Source organism: Carassius auratus, chromosome 32 (assembly GCF_003368295.1).
Source record: "Carassius auratus strain Wakin chromosome 32, ASM336829v1, whole genome shotgun sequence".
Lineage (NCBI taxonomy): Eukaryota > Metazoa > Chordata > Actinopteri > Cypriniformes > Cyprinidae > Carassius > Carassius auratus.
In genome coordinates this window covers 21,147,616-21,155,116 of record NC_039274.1, presented here as the reverse complement: position 1 = coordinate 21,155,116, position 7,501 = coordinate 21,147,616, and the positions used below count along the sequence as shown (strand labels likewise).

At 34.9% G+C, this 7,501-nt stretch overlaps 1 pseudogene; it reads right to left on the bottom strand.

Moving 5' to 3' along the window:
* Positions 1-481: 481 nt before the first annotated feature.
* On the bottom strand, positions 482-6,473 carry LOC113052509 (D(4) dopamine receptor-like; annotated as a pseudogene).
* Positions 6,474-7,501: the final 1,028 nt, after the last annotated feature.

The following is a 7,501-nucleotide window of genomic DNA, read 5'->3' as shown; positions in this document are numbered from 1 at the left end:
TCATTCATTTGATGATGAAGGGTACCAATACTGGGGAAAGATAGAGTTCACCAAGATCTTGGTTCTGAATTCTCTAAGAAATGCCAGTGTCAGGCTTATTAAAGAGATGCTCCACTTGATCATGCAGACATTTTATTTATAATTCAACGAGAGAAGGAAAAAAGAGACGAGTGGGAATTCTGCCCAGGTGTCTGATCCTTTCTTCACTGCACACAGATTTGATCCTTGGGTCTTTTCAAGAACTTCAGCTCAGTGTAACATTAAGGAAGCCCTGTTTCAAACATCAGTTAGAGAATCTAGCAGCTTGGTCTCTTTATAGAAATATGCATTTCCATTTTCAGATGAATGAAATCTAAACTCAAAGCTATACAGTATCTATAGAATATTTTAAAAATAAAATTTATCAGAATCCAATGTATCAAAATATGCAGTAACACAGTTAGCACATTGAGGTCTTTTAATTGAAAATATTCCTGCAGGCAATAACATCTCATTGATCTGAAATATACAATGCATTATGAATTCTGCATCATAAATCTTAACTCAGACTGAGATATATTTTAACAGAGCATGGGGTATTTTAAAATACTGCACAAATGTTCTAGGCACCACTGAGAATGTTCTGTTGAACTAAAAAAAAAAAAAAAAGTATATATATATCCACCATATAAAATATGGATGTAGTACATGGTAGGCACAAACAAATGAAGTACTGCTAGGTGTCCAGTTGCAGACCAGTTTACAAGTACATGTCTTCAGCATAAATTATGGCAATTATGTCTTGGACTGTTTGGTGGATCTCAACAGCAGCGGGGAAGAAATCTTCTGAAGAACTTTCTGAATTCAGTGTTGAAGACAGTGTAGATAACTGGGTTCAGAGCACTGTTCATGTAACCTAGCCATGTCACTGTGCTCATCAGGTATGGAGAGATGTGACAGGATTCACAAAGGGCTCGTGCAGTGTGAACTACAAAAAAAGGAGTCCAGCAGAAGAGGAAGACACCTGCAGGAAGATCACACATAATATCTCATGTCTGACATTATCGCATTGAGGTACAATTTCGTGCAAGATGCAGAGCATTTTCTGATAAACTATTATACAAACCTTACATAAACGTGTACAAAAATATGTTTAACACAAAGAAATTAATTTAGCTTTCCCAAAATATACCATCATTTGTAATAACACTTCCTCCAGTGAAAAAGTCCTGTTGTCCTCTCACATATCCACCAACATATTTGTTTATAATTGTTTTGCACTGATTTCACTTATAAACAGTGCTTGATATGTGCATATGTTTTCTGATTGAACCAGAAAGCAATATTATGGATGGAGAAATCACATTTTTTCTGGAAGCAATAATCTGAAGTTAAAAATGTCTTAATGATGGATTCATTGATGACAATCATGCAGCTTTTCACTTCCTAATTTATTAATTAATGGGCTGGAGTCGTGTGGATTACTTCTGGATTGTTGTGATGTTTTTATCAGATGTTTAGACTCTTATTCTTACGGCACCCATTCACTGCAGATAATCCATTGGTAAGCAAATGATCTTCAAATCTGTGAAGAACAAACTAATCTACATCCTGGGTGGCCTGAGGGTGAGTACATTTTCATCAAATTATATTTTTAATATAATATAATCTGGATCTGCTTTTTAACTTCCCAGAATGAAGAATTACTGGAAATTATTTTTTTCGTTTGTTGTTACAGATTTGATTAAATTCAAAACGATTTTCTGTGATAAATGACTGCATGCCATAATAATCCCAAATTACTCCATTAATAGGCAAAATGTTTTGGCTCCTGTTCTGATTAAGAAAAAGGCTCAAGGCTAAAAAAATATTCATGAATGACTTTAAGAGCTCTGGAAAGCTTTGGATAACCCAGAAACCTGCAAAATCATGCCCATCAATTCTGCATTACGCAATGCTGGCATAAGAATCTCTTACGAAAGTGACCAAACTATGTCAAATCAAATGTTATGAATAACATGTGGGGCAAATCTACACATATAAATCAACCTCATCTACTGTATATTATAGATATTAATGTGCTTCTCCAGTGGCCTAAGATCTGCTGAATTATTCAAGTATAGTAATGGTATTTCTATAAATACCCAGTAATGGAGTTAGAATAAGTTTCAGATCATCTGCATAACTTCAATAAGATGTTTCTATAACGCAAAAAACATTATCCCTTTCCCTATTTAGCTTTAGGTCTTATAAATCTCTATTAGGAGTTTTTAGTGATTAGTGATTCACATTGTGTTCACAATAAAAACTGGAAATGTTTTGATGTTACCTTAATGAGTTTAAGCTATAGACATGATTAGTCATATTAAATAAAATTTTCACTTGAATAAAACAGTTATTTATGGTGTTTGCACAAAAAGCACATTTAAGGTAACCTGACAAACTATTTTACAATGTCTGGATATGTGATATTATGTCTAATGACTAACAAAACAGGATGCTAAATTCATGATGCAAATTTTATATAAGGGATTGTTCTCACACACACACACAGAGACAAACTGTTTACTCATGCTTATGTTGTTCCAAACTTGTTTGACTTTGTTTGACTTTTTCTTTTGAAAAAAAAAAAAAACAGAAAATAATTTTTCAAAAAAAACTGAAAGTAAAGCTGATAGTGTATGGACAACATTGCTCAATATAACTTATTTTGTGTTCTGCAGAAGAAGAAGAATGTATTATGAATCTGGATCAACATGAGGGTAAGTAAGTCCTTACACAATTTTATTTATTTTATTTTATTTATTTTGGGGTGAACTATCACTTGAAGTTGTGTCTAAGCAAGTAAAAATGAAAAAGGTAAAACTAATTTAAAACTCATTTTCAGCAACAACAATAATAAGAGAAATAATAATAATAATGAAGAACACATTCTAAATCATTGCTGTATGTCATTGTGTTAATTAATAGTGGCCTAGAAATTAGGTTAAGGCACCAGGTGAACCAAGAATTCATAATTGGATGGAGGGATTTGCCTGTAGTTAGTTTTATCTGTGTGTTCAGGGAAATTCAACTTCTATGGCAATTTCATTCAAAGTTTTGAAGCTTACCTACACACAATAATTAAACTGATTTGTCGATAAAAGCTCAGGAGAATTTATTAAACAGTATTTTTATGGCATCTTTCATTCTGCTTTTTGAAGTCACATCAAATAAGTTATTAAGTACTGTCAACTCCAACAAGACTGAAACAGCACATATGCAGCCAACACTTCAAAGGGATACTTCACCCCAAAATGAAAATTTTGTCATTAATCACTTACCCCTTAAACCTTTAAAAGCTCAGTTCGTCTTTAAGATATTTTGGATGAAAACCAGGAGTGGTGACTGCTTGTGACTGCCCCATAGACTGCCAAGTAAATAACACTGTCAAGGTCCAGAAAAGTATGAAAAGCATTGTCTGTTTGAAAGAAAACAGCATATCCTTCTGTCACAGCTGACACAGAAGAGCGTATACCACCTGCGTCAACTCATATTCTCCAAAATGACACTACGGTGATGTAGAGAGAGTATTCTCTTTGCTTTATAACGTTACGGTTGAACCACTGATGCCAGATGGATGTCTATCATACTTTTCTGGACTATGACAGTGTAATGTATCTGGCAGTCTATGGGACAGTCACAAGCCTCCCGGTTTTCAGCCAAAATATCTTAATTGTGTTCTGAAGACGAACAAAGTTTTTACGTGTTTGGAATGACATGGCGGTAAGTGATTAATGACAAAATTTTCATTTTGGGGTGGAGTATCCCTTTAAGAAATTTACAGTTTATTCAACACTTACCTACAACAACAGGTAAAACCCTCATGGCTTTTCTCTCCCTTCCGTTGATCTTATCCCTCTTCTTTCTCTGAGCTGGCTTCCCATATTGAATGTCAGGGTAGGCCACAGTCTGAATGGGGCTGTTTTTATACTCAGGTGGGAAGGGGCAGACGGGCTGTGTGAAGTCTTCAAGCTCCTCAAGACTGGACTGGGCCAAGTCCCTCTCAATGACTCGGGGCAGAGACGCAGGCAGATCCCCCAAAGGCGGGAGGGCGGCAGCCACTGCAGCATGCTGCAAACTGCGGCAGGCCTGGATACTGTTTCTCAGTTTGGCTTTGCGTGATTCTTCCCACTTGCGCAAGCCATGGAACATCCCAAAGTACAGTAGGAGCATGATTGGACATGGGATGAAAAAGGAACAGACAGACGAATATACTACATAATTGTTGTCTTCAAGTTTGCATTCTCTGGGGTCTCTTTGTGGAACATTGTTTATTCCGAAGATGACAGGAGATGCCACAGCCAACGCCAACAGCCACGTGGCAGAAAGTAACAGAATCTGCCGATAGTCAACGTGTTTCCTGTTGTAGTTAAGTGGTATGGACACTGCAATAAACCTGTTACAGGATGCATATTGAAAGTTACCATCAGGATAAACAGAAATAAAAACTTTCTAAGCAGTATGATCACAGCTAAGCCAACGTTTAAACTCAAATGGTTCTCAAGTGGTTTTGATTTAGGACCCAAATGAGTAAACAAGTGTGTCCTGGTAACTTATTAATGTGTATATTGGCCCAGCAGTATGCAAAATTATTAACATGAAATGCTGGATTTTTTTTATAGATGGAGTGTTCGGTTTCATGTGCTATATAACAGTCAATAATTCCCTGCACAAAATACATTGTGGTAACCAGAAACCATACATTCTCATTGCAACAGAACCCATATTTAAATGAGTATATCATATTTTCTTTCACATTTTGCATGGCTTTATTCATAGACTTTGATGATGAGTGCATGTCACACAGCCACTCCATGCTTAACATTTGCCTAATTTGGCTGGCTTTTAAGTGAACAATGAATTTTTATCAACACTGGACACATTTCCTTTGACATCAACAACAGAAGAGGTTAAGCATATTTATTCTGATGCATTTTATTATTATTTGCATTTAGCATTATTTTCCTATCTTCTATAAGTTTAGACCTTTTTTGGGTCACGACCAGTTGAGAACCAATAATTTACAGAATATTGCTTATTTTAACTTTCTTTATAGATACTTAAAGAGCACTCTGTCCAGTCGGAAACACTGATGTGCTGGAATATAGCCCTTTGCAGAATAAGAATGAACTACAGAACCAGCATGACCTGGTTCTGCAACCCCGATTATGTCAAAATAATGTGCTAGAAACTAATTATTCAGTATGCATTCTTTCTGAGAAAAATGTCTCAAGGCTCCCAAAAGCAATTTTTCTCTTTCTTCAGGAAAAGTAATACTATTCAAAAAGTCAGGGATATTTGACTGAGATTAAAGAACAAACCTGTCCACACTGATTGCACAAAGGTTGAAAATTGATGCTGTACAGAGCAATACATCCATGGTCATTAGTCCATCGCAAAGAGCCACATCTAAGGACCATACACCACCTTGAAACTGGAAAGACAGATTTATTGTGTCAAAAATAGTTTTAATGAACATTTAGAAGAAACTGCACACTTCCTCACATATTATATTAATTTCAAACAGGTTGGACACAGATTATATATATATATATATATATATATATATATATATATATATATATATATATATATATATATATATATATATATATATATATATATATATATATATATATATATAACACACACACACACACACACATACACTATAAACACATAATGAATTAGTAATATGTGTCATTTATTATAAATAATGCAACAGTATTCATATCTTTAATTTGTCAGTCACGCTATGGCTAAGTCTCAGTGCTCATTCATACTGATACAATGACCAACAGTATTTTGAGATACAGTATTGTCTATCCTTATAAAAATGCAAATTTTTGTACATACATTTGAGAAACTTAAACTAAACGAATTGCACAATTAACTTCTCATTAGGTGTCTCAGACATACAGTAGCTATTTGCGCTTGAAACAGATCACTTACCTCTGCATAGACAAACGGGTAAAACCAGAACCGCCAACAGCAGATCTGCCACAGCCAAACTCACTATGAAATAGTTTGTCGTTGTCTTCAAGGCTTTTTCCTTGTAAACACTTAGGCAGACAAGCGCATTTCCACAAATGATCACAATAATGAGCAAAAGCCCAAATATAAGAGCAGGAACATTGTAGGTAAAGAGCTCGTGCTGAAGTGTGTTGTTCAAGCTCGAGACATTCACAGACATTGTTCTTTATCCGAGCGAGAAGGGCTTCTTCGGCGAAACTTTTCAGAAATGTCTCACGTTGTCGTGTCCACTTTGGTCCATCTCTGCTCATCTTGTGTTATTAACTTGTTGTGTTGTCAGGAGACAAGCCATCTAAATCAACCTCAAGGCGCCAGATAGAGGCATTGAGAAAGGCAGTCCATCTGCTGTCTCTCCTGAGATAACACAGTCCGATAATCTGGGAAACTCGCGAGCTGCGTTTCGTTTAATAGCAGCTGCTGTCAACATGAAACTTTACGATGCTGAGAAAAAAAGGTTGTAGCCGCTCCAACCACTTACTTAACCAATGAAGACGCATTTGCAGACGGACGGTCGGTGTGGCGCTCATATTTTACAACTGCAGAGCTGATTAGACATAGGCTACTGTACAGTACGATTTGAGTATACACCTTGGCTCATCCTGCCCATATAATGCCTATAATAGCCTAAATAATATTTAAAATACCAGTTAGCTTAATATATAAAATCATTTATTGGGTACTTTCAATTGGGATGTGGCTGTTCCGAACCCTAAATTTCAATTTTTTATTTAATTGAAATATTTTTTCATCAAAAATAACTAAATAAAATTGCTGTTTTTAAAAAAATGTAATTAATTAAATTGTTATTGAAGTATACATATATATGTATACTTCAATAAAAATTTAATTAACTTAATTTTTTTTAAAACAGCAATTTTATTTAGTTATTTATGGTGAATATATATAATGTTTTATTATTAAATCAATAAACTTTATCAGGGGACAAAAATGTGTTTCTTGCTACACCCTTACATTTATGATCAGGAATTATCCCCCACCTCCACCTCCCACCCCTCTCAAAGCTACATATACATTGTGAGTGGTTTACTTGGTTCCATAATTGTGTGGTAAATGTGTTCAAAAGTCATTAACTTTGCATTGCACTACCAAACAATTTTTGTTTTTTCAATTAAGCACAATTTTCTGGGTATTCATAACATTTATTTTGTTCAGTGTGTGTTCAACTGTACAGAACTGTGCTAGCTAACCTGATTAGTATCACTGAGTTGGATTCAATAGGCCAATATAAAATAACAGTAAATTATGTCAAAAATATGTCGTTGTTTTGGTAGTGACACACAATTGTTTATTTGTAAGAAATAATCAAATTTATTGTACTATATGCAGTTATTTATTTTTTTTAGCATCTTAGTATGTGAGTTAAATTTGTAATGGAGCTACCAAAACATTACTGTCACTACCGAGACATGGCATGTTTTGTATTGAA